Source organism: Protopterus annectens, chromosome 13.part0 (assembly GCF_019279795.1).
Source record: "Protopterus annectens isolate FY-2018-M chromosome 13.part0, PAN1.0, whole genome shotgun sequence".
NCBI classification, from domain to species: Eukaryota; Metazoa; Chordata; order Ceratodontiformes; family Protopteridae; genus Protopterus; species Protopterus annectens.
This window is the reverse complement of record NC_056747.1, coordinates 1,194,204,530-1,194,220,141: the sequence shown is the minus strand read 5'-3', so window position 1 is coordinate 1,194,220,141 and position 15,612 is coordinate 1,194,204,530. Positions and strand designations below refer to the sequence as shown.

At 39.8% G+C, this 15,612-nt stretch overlaps 1 protein-coding gene across 1 annotated transcript in view; it reads right to left on the bottom strand.

The window, feature by feature from the left end:
* The window catches only part of MAP3K3 (mitogen-activated protein kinase kinase kinase 3), a 1,217,405-nt gene extending 1,202,566 nt beyond the window's left edge, over positions 1–14,839 (bottom strand). The window contains exon 1 of the mRNA XM_044055195.1: positions 14,623–14,839. The gene's annotated coding sequence lies outside the window, so the exon portion shown is untranslated. The remainder of the gene's footprint in view (positions 1–14,622) is intronic.
* Between the last annotated feature and the right edge of the window lie 773 nt (positions 14,840–15,612).

Here is a 15,612-nt window from a genome sequence, read left to right as displayed (position 1 = left end):
CAGCCTACAAACTTATAGCAACAACAATGAAAGGCTCACTATTGATGATTTGTCTGTAGATGTGAACAGAATACTTGAAACCACTAATCATGACAGGCGGAAACTCCCAGATATGCTCTGAATTGTTGCATAACGGTACAAAATATACCGAACCTACAGACATAGCCAACATCCTGGAAGACAGATTCAGAGCAAACCCCCCCCTTCCCCCCCAAAGAAGCAAATGCCTATCCCAACTGAATGTAGCCTCCCTGACATCACAGATGCACAGGTGAAAGCTGCCCTCTCCAAAGCAAAAAACACAGCATCTATGGGACCGGACGGTGTCCCAGGCTGTGTCTTACACGAGCTCCAAGAAGAACTGAACCCTCACATTAAGTCACTGTTCAAACTTAACCTTACTACAGGATATGTACCCAAAGAATGGTGTACAGCTACAGTGGTCCCACTCCACAAAGGTGGTGCCACAACAGACCCTGGAAACTATAGTCCCAAAAGCCTGACTAGTCTGGTCTGTAAAGCTATGGAACTCATAAACAAAGACATTGGGAGCCTCCAGACACTGGACCCTACCCAATTTGGCTTTGTTAAGGGCAGATCTTGCCTCTTAAACCTAGTTGATTTCTTTGAAACAGTTACCAAAGCCACAGATGAGGGCAAGGTAGTCCACACAGCCTACCTGGACCTCGCAAAAGCCTTCGACACAATACCCTACTCAGGTATCAAATAAGCTTACCAGCTTAAATATCAACCCCTATATCACAAGATGGGTTGCCAACTGACTCAGAGATAGAACCCACATGGTCGGAATCACAGGTGCCATGTCCGAATCCAAACCAGTTACAAGTGGCGTCCCACAGGGCTCAGTTCTGGGACCGCTCTTGTTCGGTATATACTTCTCCGAGGTTCAGGCTAACACGGGGGGATTATGGCTGACAAAGTTCACAGATGACTGCAAACTGGGGGCCATAATCGAATCTCCAGCTGACAAGCATCCTCCAAAGGGTCTCTCAGAGACTGATGCTTGGTGCCAGAGCCACGGCCTCAAGCTAAATGCTAAAAAGTGCATAGTCATCCCCTTTGGGAAAAACAAGGTGCCCACAAATTACCACATAGGTGGTAATCCATTAAGTACGGAAGTAATGAGATTTGAAGACCAACGTAGATAGTAATCTCTCCTTTGATAACCACGTTGCCAAAGTGGTTAGAAAGACCTTCTATATAACCCACCTTATCATGAAAGGGTTCGCATCTAGATCAAGAGAGGTCATTATGCCCCTCTACTCGTCACTCATCAGGCCCATAATTGAATACAATGCCCCTTTTGGGATGTACCTTACCAGACACCTGCAGCAACTGGAGAGACCCCAAAAGTACCTCACCAAGAGGATTAAGGGGTACAAACAGATGTCCTATGCAGCTCGACTAAAGAAACTCCAGCTCTACTCAGTTGCTTACCGCCTACTCAGAGGCGATCTATGCCTGACGTACAAAGCCAGGTCAAACCCAGAATTAATGGACATGCTCCACCTCAAAAATGTCAAGTCCCTTAGAGCTACACGCTCCAGGGATCTAAACCTCAGCACAAACATAAATAGGACATGCTGGAGGGACAGATTCATTTCCCAGAGGCTCCCCTCACTCTGGAATAGAATCCCAATTCATGTTAGACATAGCCCCTCGCTGACCCTCTTCAAGCGAAATTTGGACGTGTGGATGGGAAATCGCAAATTTACCCCTGGGATTTCCCCAGTGTCCCTGCTACAGAGGCACAGTAAACTAATCTTAAAAGGGTACCTTCTGTGACCTACTTTACAGAGGCACAGTGGGCTAACCTAATAGGGAGGCGGAAGCCAAATACACTCTGGCTAGGCTTATAAATGCCCTAGGGCAGATAGCCTAGTATCTACCTATGAACAACTCGGGCAATTGCTAAAAAGTGTAATTTTGTGGAGAGAAACAGTTTCAAGACAAGTACAAAAACAGAAGCTTTTAAACTAATGCCAATTAACACTCCCTAAGATTGTCTGGCTGTAGTTTTCCTCCAAAAGAGCACAAATTAACACCCCCTCCCCCAAAGAAACTGCAATGTCAAGATATTTTTTCACAATACAGAAATCTACCATCCCAGCTCATTTAAAGACACGCAGGATAACATCCATACAAAAGTACCCGGGTTTTAGTCTGGAGCCTTCCTTAAATGTTTACTACCTATACTGACAAATGTACCTGACAAAGGCATATCCCAATCTAAATTTACATTACAGGACGAGTCCTTTCTCCTACTTCTCGAACAGCTATAGCAAAAATGTAGCTTTCACAAAACTAGAACACAGTCTCCCATTTCAGCTTTTCACACTTTACATAATTCAAAGAAAACAGATTAAACTATAAATGCAGGATTTGTGTTACTGACTAATGCACACACACACACACACACCACTGTAATTTCCTAAACAGCGTCCACAGACTTCCAATTCTAAGCACTTCCCTTTTATACTCTTTTCAGGCCCCAACACATATACTATACAAAATAATAAAGCCAAGTTATTACTTACCAATGAAAAGTGAAACTATCCTCTTAAACGAACAATCCTATACCCTAAAAATGTCAAGAAGCTAGCCTCATGCTATCTTGGACTAATTTCAGAACAACTATGAGAGAAAAAGCTTTTTCTGGAATAGGAACTGTAATACAGAACCACCTTCCAAAACAACCAAGAAAGCAATAAACCTTAGAAACCACTGAGTGAACATCTATAAAAAGCAGCAGTGTGCAAATGCTTTTATAATAATGGTACAGGAGCAAACTCCATAATCCAACAAATATTAGTACATACAGTTACACGCAAACTGGTACTTGTTTTGTTTGTCTTTCGGCTTTTTCCCGGTTAGGGGTCGCCACAGCGGAACTCCGGTCTGCTAATGATTGGCAGTAGAGTTTTACGTGCTGGCTTGCCGGGCCTAACGCACAACCTTCAATGAAGGAACGCCCATTCATGCAAAATATTACTGTCATATTCTCCCTACGTAAACTGTACCTTCCGTTACAGCACTGTTCTACCTTTGGTATAACCTGTATTCTGCACACACGTTTTATAGTTTTATCATTTGCATTCTTGCTTTTGACAGTCTATACTTAAGTCATAGCTGAAAAGGGTCAGCAGGCCAGAACACCTACTTGGTAAACATAAAGAAATCTACTCACAGATCCTCCTTTTCCACAGCCACAGATTTTTGAACATATTCTTCTAATAATATTTGTTACACCTCCATTATATGTTTTTTTATACTTTGCTATGTTATTTCTAGAAAAGTACAATAAAATGTGATTGTGTAAAAAAGAGAAGTTGATGAGACAAATATACACACAAAAAAGAGAAGAATGGAATGTGGGGGAATACAAAAGACTAACAAGGACTAATTACACCAGTGAAAACAAGCAAAAACAGCAGCTTTGAGAAACTGAAGATAATTAGGGGTTTGGCAAAAACTATAAGCAATGCAGTATCAATGACTGCCACATTGCCATTGGTTTGTTTATAGAAATGACCAGAGAGAATTGGCTGCCAGAAGTGATTACATGCTTCTGATATTGTGCAAAGCAGTTAAGGCTGGTGATACAGAACAGGACTTAACACATGAAAGGGGTGGTTATGATTTATTTATTTTTTTAAATAATATCACATCATATACTAGGAAAACCACGATGAAAACAGGTCAGTAATCTCTTCATGAGATACAAAATAAAGCATCCATTCAAATATTGCATTTAGTATGTTTTACAAAGCTTCTCTACAATCCTAAAGCCACAAATTACAGAACCAGGCTCTGCTTGACAGGGGCACAGGAAAATAATTGTCTTGGGTGGCAAAAGCCAGGGTACCGTTTGGCTAGGCTTGTATAGGCCCTAGGGCCAACAGCCTAGTACCTACCTATATACATACATTCAAACACACATTAGTAATACAGGCTCCAATTTTGCTTAAGGTAAGTAGTACACCTATACAATCTGAATTTTATTCAGTACAGTGTAGTTCATAATATTATTGATTAAATATGCACATAAAAAATATTAGCAATTGTAAGACAACCTGGGCACACCACTGAAATGGCATTAAACTGACAGCGCAAAACACAGCTGCGCTTTTATACAGCGGGCTTATTAAGTATACTAACCTACACATTGTACTAACTCAGTAAAATTATGTATCCCCTTTATTCCAGACATTTTACCATTTAATTGCGAGTATCGTAGCAAAAGAAACAAGCAACTTTCAATATTTGTTTCACCTTTGTTGTTTTAAGTACTTCATCTGTACAAATTTAAAAAAGACTGATGCACCCACTTTTATGCCATTATTCTCAATACTACAAGGAGTGCGAAAGTTTCCAATGCAAGTTATTGTTGGATATGCTGCCATTATACATGGATATTTCTGCATTTCAGAATTAATTCTGCTCCCTCCAATGCTTAGTAATAATAGTATAAGGAATTAGAAGTCCACAGCAGTGCTTCAAAATCCATAATTTGATTATATAAGTAGGAAGTCCATAATTATCATTTTCACATTACAATTATTATGTTACATACATAACATTTTAAAGATTCATCCTATTGTTAAAAGGTAGGAACCTTTACAGTTAAGAAGCAAAAATTAACACAAGTCTAATTACATCAATATGCAGCAAACAAGTGTGCCCCTTATGTTGTTTTAGATAATTCCCAGTGTTGGCTATTTCAAGTAATCAGCATCATGAAACGGAAGAGATGGTTAGAGAAACATATCTTTGTTGTGTTAGATACCCAATGTCTTCCATAAGCTTTCATCCTGGCCAACTAAACTGACTCAATACTGCACCCCCCCCCCCCCAAAAAAAAAAAAAAAAAAAAAAAAAAACTGTTGCTCATATTTTAAAAAAAGTTAAATCTCAAATTTAAATTGTACTACAGTTATTTTTAAAAAAATTCCAGGTACAAATGTGAAATATTACAGGTATCAAAAATTTTCCAGGTAGAAATGTGAAATATTACAGGTATCAAAGACACAGATTTAAAAGGTTGTTTAAAGAAAATGCATATGTGGGCGTAATTGCATATTGACTTCCATTAGTTTAATTTTTTTCTGATCATTAGAAAAACAGACCTTCCTTAAAATACTAAACAGTCTACCCCCCTCACCAGAAAAGTACGAACCAAAACCAAGCCCCTCCCATGGCTAACCAATGACACCAAACCACTAATGAAGGGTAGAGATAAAGCCTGGTCAATAGATCATATCATATCTCCAAAAATAAAACTGACCTTTTAAAGTATCAACAATTAAGAAACTTAAAAAAAGACAAAACAAATTTCCTATCCTGTCAACAAAAACACCTAAACAACCCACACACATTTTGGCACTCCCATCACCTCATAAACCCTGGTCATACCTTTACCCCTGTCACCTCAAACAGCCCAGATCCTATTTCATCTCAATTCAACTCTCACTTATAAAACACTGTCACCTCCCTAAGCAACCAAACAACCCAGCTTTGTCCCCACCCTTGCCCCTGATATTCATAACCCCTTCTCCTTCACACCCATACAAACTAACTATATAAAGACTCGCTTAACCAAACTCAAACCTGGCTGCAAAGCTGCAGACAAACTCCCAAATGAGTTTCTAAAACTTGCCGCCCCTTCCATCTCTTATCCCATTTCGATCCTGATTAACCAGTTTATCAGAGAGCAATATGTTCCACTTCTTTGGAAACTATCTCACATCATACTGCTCCACAAAGGTGGGCCCTCCAAAGATCTAACTAACTATCGACCTACAGCCATCCTCTTCCCCTTGCAAAAATACTAGAAAAATGTATCCATACCCAGCTCATTAACTATTTCCTTATCAATAACCTCCTGTCTTAGCATCCAGCATGGCTTTAGGCCCAAGCATAGCACTAGCACTGCTCTCCTAAATTTCACTAACACCATCCATCATCTCATGAATGAAGGCCAGCTTGTTTCTTCCATCTTTCTCGATATGTCGAAAGCCTTCGACACCGTATCCCACCAACTACTACTCAATAAACTATCTTTGTATGGCCTCAGTCCTACATCACTAACTTGGTTCCACAGCTATTTTTCCAGTCATCAACAGGCTCCAAAATGGGAAAACTCTCTTTCCTTTCCCCCCTACTCCCCATCTCCATAGGCATACCCCAAGGATCTATACTTGGCCCACCTCTCTTTACTATATTCACAAACGACCTTACTTCAGCTACTCAACTAGCCTCAAATATACAGTATGCTGATGATGTTACACTTATCTGCTATGTCCCAACACCACAAGAACTCCAAATAAAAATGCAATCATCTTTTCAGGGCATTGAATCATACCTCTCGCAACACCAATTAATTTTAAATCCCAGCAAAACCGAAATTGTCTTCAGTAACAATAAAACCAAGCCTCCCCAGCCCTTTTTCTCACTCACTTCAGCAAATGGAACCAAGACAGTCCCCACAAAACAAAACAAAACTTTTAGGTGTGACCATAGAGGAGAATCTCAAATTTGATACACACACTGCTCAAACTATCAAAAAAGTCCACATCAAACTAGGCACCCTATAAAGGGACAAACCATACCTTACTCCCAATGCCAGGCTAGCTACTGCTCGCATGCACCTGCTATCCACCCAACTGTATGCCTCCATCACATTCACTAATCTCAGAAACTCAGACCTCAGCCTAGCATCATGCTACAACAGGATAGCTAAATATTCCACCAATCATAAACAGAGATCTCACCACTGCCTAGTTCTCTCATAGCTAAACTGGCTACAGCACCCAATCTTTTATTTTTTATTTTAATTTTACATTTGTTAACCGGGAAAGTCCAACTGGACACATATCCATTTTCTGAGGAGGCCCGGGGAGAAAAGATCCAATAGCATGACATACAAGAAATTTCAACAGAATATCATACAGAGATATAGGTTCAATAGAAACATAAGTCAGGTATAGTTTAGCAATTTATTTAGTAAAGTCAGCAGGTTAAGATTACACAGTAATCCAATAATAGGGTTAATATAAAATATAAAAATATAAACATATTTATCACTTAACTAATATTAACCCACAAAATAATACATTCCCCCAGTAACTGACCTGCAATCTCCCACCTAGTCCAACCTAGTAATAACCTCAGATCTTCTAAAACTCTTACTTAAGGTCTCCAACACTCTTCCAGAGACAACAAAAAAACTCGACTCATTATCAGTTCAAAGCACTCCTAAAGGAACATCTGACTAATCATTGGCTGTGTTCTTGCTACTCCCCTGGATAACTACTAACCACTTTTATTTCTGCTCTCAGCATAACTACTATCCTCTGTTGCACTATTTTTCCCCGTATTAAAATATAGCACAGTTCTGGATGTGTGCAATTGCTTGTCTGTACTATTACATGTATTTGCTCTAACAATAACAGTTTTATAAATGCCTGTATTGTTTGAATCATGGTTGTATGTAATATTGTGGAGCTTTTCTCCCCGGGTCTCCGCTGAAAACAGGTCCTTGGCCCAGTCGAACACTACCCGGTAAACAAATGTAGCAAATAAAATATTCACTCAACTACTTCAATGAAGTACAAGTACAGTACCCTCTTAGTAACAGCCTGCATATCATTGCTGGAGCCTTCCTGTGTCCTGACAGAGTGCTTTTCAAACTATCTGGAGATATACATAGCTAAGTATATTTTTCTGGCACTAATTGTTGCATGACTAATTTGATATAATTGCTGTCTTCACTGTATAGTTTCAGATCTCTGCTGTAGGTGTTGTTTTTCCCCTACTCACCTTCCCTATTCCTGTCTTGTTTAAATTTTGAGGCTTTTGCAGTTGCTGTAGATTTGATCTGGGACACTCCCCCCAGTCCCATCTCTTTACCTCCTTCTACCTAATAGACTCCTTCTGCACTTGTTTTTAGTCATTTTTAATTTAATTGCATTTTTTAAACTGGTCTAACATTGCTACATACTCAAGTGTGCTAGCTTGCACTGCACTTGAATTGTTTTTACTGCTGTTTTAGCTACTTTTCTGCATTAAAAAAAATCTAAGCCTGTTTCCTACCTTTCCTGTAACTAGTGTAGTCCATATTCAGATTTGCTGTATCCAGGACTGTATGTAAGCTTCTGAGAACCCCAAGCTTTCTGTGCTGGAGGGAAGCCTTCTAGCTTATCAGTGGGAGTGGTACACACTAGGTAACCTATCTACCACATAAGGAGTGGTTCTGGCCCAAAAATTGTAGTTATTGGCCGTTTGGGCAGTTTTTCCATCTCTCTCAACTTTCTGATTTAAAAGCCCGCATTTGCACTTGTTTCCCCCCCTTTCCTGTAACTAGTTTAGTCCAGATACAGATTCTTAGTTTTAGCACTTGAATTTGCTTATTCGTGATCAGCACTTGTTGTAAGCACTAAATAAGCTAATTACTACAGCACTCAACCTTCCTCGTGACCTAGAGGAAAACAGTTTTGGTACTTAATTTCCTCACTTGCTTAGAGAAAAACAGCTCTTGTACTCAACTTTCCTCACTTATCTAGAGGAAAATAGTTTTTTTATTCAGTAAAGTTCTCTCCAACCAAGACTGAACTTGACAGTCAAGAGGAGAAGGCAAACACTTGCACCACACCACACTCATCACATAGTCTCACTAAATCTACACCACCAAAATCCACACAAACAAAAACATTCGGAGGCTCTCAATAATCTGCTCAAGCAACACAGACCTCCAAAGAAGAAATACAAGTAACCTCCACCCCCAACACAACCCAAATGACACATCGCCCGCAAACTCAGTTTGCCCCTCAACCACAGCCAATAAGGCAAAACAACGTACCCAACACACTAGTCATAGGTGACTAAGTCAGGCACACTGATGTCCCACTCACCAGGCTAAACAAGGAGAAGGTTACTATCAGCAACCTGTCGGGTGCCAGGATCCGCCACATAACCCACGGACTCAAGTCACTCCAAGTACAAATATGACTCTGTCATTGTCCATGCTGGTGTGAACGACATGAGACGTACCTCCCTGGACTACATGAAAAGAGACATGGAAGAGCTCTCCGATCTTATAGCCCAGGCAGGTATGACCCTAGCCCTGAGTAGCATTCTGCCATCACCCAAAAGGATACTGCAGTACAAGGACAAAATTATTGACTTCAACAATTGGCTAAGTTTCTGGTGTCATTCTAAAGGGATCCAGTATCTGTCTGCCTGGGATGACATGGTCGACAGACCACGATGCTTTGCCAGAGATGGCCTGCACCTGTCACCCCTGGGATTCCGGATACTGGCCAAAGTTCTTGCCGCCCCTATAGTACCTTTTTTAGGCAAGGTTCAAATGACAAATTTACCACCATAACAGGCAAGCAAACACTGAGGGTGATGCTATTCAATGCTAAAAGTCTAAATCTCAAAATGCACTCACTCGAGGCACTCCTAAAAATGGAGCACATCGATATCTGTGCAGTGACTGAGACCTGGTTGAAGGCTCCAGACAACACCCCTGCACTACCAGGCTATAACTCATACCACACTTTTTGGCCATGTAACCTGGACCAGAACACAAAAGGCGGAGGTGTGTCCCTATTCATTAAGGATATCCATACCTCCAGGCTAGTTGCTCAGCATAATGCATCCAAGGTTATCCAAGTGCAACTAACTCTGGGCAAAACTGCAATCCAAATTGTAGCTCGCTACAGATCCCCCACCATGCCCCAGGATTCCCACTCCTCTTTTCTTGATGTACTGGAAATTATTATGGTTCAACCAAACACCCTAACAATGGGCGATTTCAACTACCCCACCATTAACTGGGAAAACTACTCCTGTACCAACTCCTTCGCTCAATGCTTTCTAAAATTTATAAACTCCAATGCACTGGATCAACTTATCCACACCCCGAACAGGGGCAACAATATCCTAGATCTAGAACATTAGTTTTGGAATAAAATATCATAAAACTTCTGCAGTCTAAATCCTGAAGTTCGTTGTTATATACATTATTCCTTTGTTTGGTGGTTTTTGAATATCCTTGATCTAGTCATTACTAACATGAGTGACCGGTGATCCACACCTGAAGTCAACACCTCATTGGTCTGATCCGACCATATGCTAATCACCCTAGATATCCACATCCTGTCCCCACCCCCCCATTAAGGAAACCACGGTAAAAAATTTCTCCAAAGCCAACTTCATACTTCTTAAGACAGAAATGGTGAACTTCATGACACCCATGCAGATGGACAATACAGTTATGATTACTGAATCCTACACAATTGCACTTTATAAGCACTTACACGAGTGCATGGATCGTGCTATCCAAAATAGAACCAAGACGTTATCCTCCAATAAAAAGGAAGCCAATCTGTTGGTCCCCTGCCATAAACAAACTGTACAACAGAAGAAAGAAAATGTTGCAAAAGAGAGTAAAATCCCATGAGTGGAGGAGCTCCCTGGTCAGCCTCAGTAAGAAGCTGCGATCCCTGATAAAAACCTCCAAAGTTAGTTACGAAAACAAAATTGCCACGGATTCTAAAGACAACTACAAAACATTCTATGGCTATCTCAGGAATCTCAATGGCAACACTCAGATCTGCTCTGAGTTACAGTACAACAGCACTAAATATACAGACCCAAATGATATTGCCAACATCCTCGCAGATAGGTTCAGTGCTAACTTTACCCCTCTCACCCCCTAAAATGCCCATCTCTATACCGGAAGAATGCAAAGTTCCTAAAATCACAGCTGCACAGGTAAAAAATACACTCTCCAAAGCTAAGAATACAGCATCCATGGGACCAGACAACACCCCAGGCTGCATTTTACACGAACTACAGAACAAACTGGCACCCCACCTAAGTACCATGTTTAATCATAGTCTCACCTCAGGCTTTGTGCCCACTGAATGGCACACAGCGACTGTTATCCCACTCTACAAGGGAGGAGCCACCACGGACCCCGGGAACTACCCCCCCCCCCCCCCATTAGTCTGACGAGCCTGGTCTGCAAGGCCATGGAACTTATAAACAAAGACATTGGTAATCTCCAAACTCTGGACCCAACTAAGTTCGGGTACGTAAAAGGCAGATCATGTTTCCTAAACCTGATAGACTTCTTTGAAGAAATCACCAAAGCCGTAGAAGAGAGCAAGGTGGTTCACGCAGCGTATCTAGATCTTACCAAGGCTTTTCGACACCATCCCCCACTCTGGAATTATAGTTAAACTCACTAAACTAGGAATAAATCCCCTATGTCACAAGATGGGTTGCCAACTGGCTCACTGACAGAACCCACATTGTCAAAGTAGCAGACTCCAAATCCGACTTCAGAGTGACAAGTGGAGTACCACAGGATTCAGTCCTGGGTCCTCTCCTATTTGCTATCTACTTCTCTGAAGTACAGGCCAACACAGAAGATCTTTGGCTAATGAAGTTCGCAGATGACTGCAAACTAGGACCCATAATCAAAACTCCTAATGATGAGGGCATCCTACAAAAGGGCCTCACTGGGACAGATACCTGGTATCAAAGCCATGGCCTGAAGCTCAATGCCAAAAAGTGCATGGTCATCCCTTTGGTAAAAACTCTGTGCCCATGAACTACAACATAGGCAGTAGTATACTCAACACCGAAAGTGTGATAAGAGACCTTGGGACACAGTTGGACAGTAGTCTCTCCTCTGATGATCACATCGCCACAGTAGTCACTAAATCCTTCTACGTGGCACATCTCATCACAAAAGTTTTCTCATCCAGAAAAAAAAAAAAAAAAAAAAAAAAAAAAAAAGAGAGGTCATTGTTCCCCTCTACTCATCACTCATTAGACCCATTATTAGGAGTACAACACCCCTTTTGGTATGTACCTCACAAGACATCTACAACAACTGGAAATGCCGCAGAAATACCTCACAAAGAGGATTACCGGCCTCAAACAGATGCCCTACGCAGACCATCTCAAAAAACTCCAGCTTTACTCTGTCGCATATCGCCTACTCAGAGATGATCTCTGCCTAACATACAAAGCTATGTCAAACCCAGAGCTGTTGGACATGCTCCACTTAAAGAAATCCCAATCCCTCCAAGCTACACGTTCTAGGGACCTAAACCTTGTCACCACAATAAAACAGAACATGCTGGAGGAATAGATTCCTGTCCCAGAGACTTCCCATACTCTGGAATAAACTACCTTTCTATATCAAACAAGGCTCCTCATTAGCACTCTTCAAGAAAAATCTTGCTGATTGGATGGGAAATAGGAAATTCACCCCGGGGATCACTTCTGTGGCTCTGCTCGACAGTGGCACAGGAAAATAATTTTCTTGGGTGGCAAAAGCCAGGGTACCTTTTCGGCTGGGCTTGTATAGGCCCTAGGGCCGATAGCCTAGTAACAACCTATGAACCTACAAGAGAAATGAAGCTGTGAAATATGTAAAGGGCACCATGCAAAAATCTGTTACATCAGAATATATATGCTAATAAGCTAAACAGACATTAAAAAAGCAATACAAATCATGAGTTAATATTGTGTTTAAATAAATTGTACATAAATCAGTAAACAATATAGGAGTAGCAGATAGTGAAAGTCCCCCCCAAAAAATGATCTTTAATACAAGTTGAACCCTGGTTATTACAACATGTCTGCAAAGTACTGCAACAGTTTTCCCAAATGACGGAAAAAAAGTTACCAAAACAAATAGTCAAAAGTCTTTGTTATAACAGTCCTTTGAATATTCTTCCCTACTGGGAGAGGCATACACTGCACCACTCTTCCCCATCAACATATAAATCAACACTAGTCACTGCATTTGCTGACATATCCCCCACCCCTTTAGGGTGACTCCCATCAGTTAATCTGGCACCGCATTCCTAGAGCATCGCCACTACTTAAATTAACACAATACTTAACTTTATAAAAAAATGTTGACCCTGTCTGCCAATTAAATGATAAAAACAGTGAAAGAAAAAAATATTATGCAGACTTCAGCATGCCCCGACTTTTCCAACAATCTCATATGTCTCAACTGTATAACAGACAATATTGTATGAACTGGACTATACTGTATAATGGGAAACACAGTAAAAGACAAACTTAAAAACTTATCAAGCCGATTTCAAAACATCATTCATACATAACAAAACTTCAAAACCACCGAAAATATGAATCAATATTAAAACACAAGTAATGTTATAGTTACATTTAACAAAACAAAGTTTCTCTAAATACTGCCTTCCCACATAGCTTCCTAAACACAGATGTTGACTGCAACTAATCAGTCACTACTCTGGTCGAGTATATAGGCAAGGCTTACAGAATCACCTCTTATGCTTTGAAATAAAAAAATAGTCAAGTGTGTAACCTGGGAGGATGATGTTCTACCAGCTAACATAGTTATATAGAATAATATATGGTGACATCACAGAAGCAGACTATCTATTATTTTCCTTAAAAAGAAAAGAAAAAAAGGCAAAATTCTAGAAATTACAAAACAGCCCAAAAACGCAGTGTATTAAAATAAACATATCTATATTAGACCCACATAATTCACTATACCTCTGAGCCAAGCAATAATATTTTGTACCAAATAAGAAGCTGTGGCAGCTGGATCTTAAAAATCAAAGCTCGGTTTTTGTTCAAAACCAGGGCAAACTACATCTCCAAATGTAAACAAGTACCTTTTTCATTCCCTATACCTCATTACTCCTATCAGTTTCTCTTCCTGACTTTCTCAATTTACCATAAGTCTGTTTTTCCTTCACTTCATATTGCAGTTACTGTTTGTATTATACTAACTTACCTTTAATTTCACTACAAACTGTCTAAAATGTATCGAAATATTAAATGATTGTCATAACTTGTAGAAATTCTTAACCAATATATTTATATTATGTCTAATTTCTTATAATTATTTAAACTACAGATATTTTTGAAGATTATAAAATTACTGTTCTAAAAATAGTTTTGTAAGAATTTGTGACTTTTCTCCTTGGGCCTCCGCTGAAAATGGGCTTCTACCTAGTCGTGTCATTAATCAGCGTGTCACCTCGCTACCAATCTCAAGTGCAAAAAGTTCCTATACAGACTAGTTAGGACGGCTTAGAGAGATGCAAGAATCATTACAAAGCCATCTAAACCAACCGGCAACACCACTTATCTGCGTGATAACAGTTTTATAACGTTTTATACAAGACCAAGCAACATTTTAAGCAGACATAGATGCACTTTAAAAACTAAGTAACCAAAAATATGCCATTTATTTTAGTCTCTCTTCAAGACATACAACTTAATTTCAAGGTGTAATGCAAAAACAAAAAAGTTATACAGGCTGCTACAAAACAGAAAGAGACACAAACAGGCGAAAATTGCTACAAGTGTTTATGACGTGCTTAGGTAACATCCTAATAAAACACAACATGAAAACTGACAATTCTTTTACTCAGACATGTGTCATCAGCTTTGCATAGCAACAAACAAAAAAACTGTTACATCCGTGCAACACAGAACAATTAAGAAATCGGTTGCAAACTTCATAACACTATAAACCAGGTACTGAGTGAGCAAAAATATAAACAATCTTACCACTGGACGTCACATCTGCAACACCAGCACAGAATACAGAAGTTAGCAAAGAATTGCATTAACAAATCCAAACAAGGCAAGGCCACGCGTTTTTCCTCCTTGGGAATCTATAAAAACTTCCAAGAACCGACTTTCAAAAGCTTAACGTTTTCTGAAACTTTTCAGTGTTAAACCTATCTTTTCCAGCGCGATCTAAAAAGCCGCCATGATTGCGTTACGTTGCTGGCACTCCAAAACAAGACGCACTTGCGTCAGCGTGCCTAGATGCGTTCCTAGTAAATTTGGGATTATCTAAAAGTGACAGACGTACGGGTAGCATAACTATTAGTTTGTGTTTATTTATTTGTCTGTTTGTCTTTGTTTACCAGGGTAGTCTGACTGGACAAAATCCGTTTTCAGCAGAGACTTGGAGAGAAAAGCGCAATCTCACGTACATATACGCTTGAAATTACATAATCTCAGATATTTACACATTTCACGCTGTATTGAATACATTCAACCTCATGCGTTTAAGAAATGGAATTAAAAAGGCAAATGCATGCAAATAATGAGGGCTAAGGAACGTAAAGGTTGTAGTCGTTTTGAAGAAAAGTTAGGTATGAAATACGAATTGTTAACATCTATTGCATGTACCCGATATTTCAGGTGCTCGTTTAGCACCGCTGTGCACCTCTCAACGGTACCTCATTATGAGGAATATTTCTCATTTTAAGATTTATAAACTCTATGTGAGAGGTTTTATCATATCAGAAGAGTTTATCATACTGTCATTGTTATGGATATGTAATCATTATAACTTATAGCTTTGGTAAATGATACTTAAAATATATCACTTCATACTTATTTTTTTAACCATCTTGTTGGCTTCCCAGGTGAAGCTGTTACTAAGTGTTCCACAATGTACCCCCTACTTGTCAACAACTAAATTAGAGAGAATCAAGGACAAAGGGCCGTAAAATCGGTACACCTAATCAACATAATATATACATA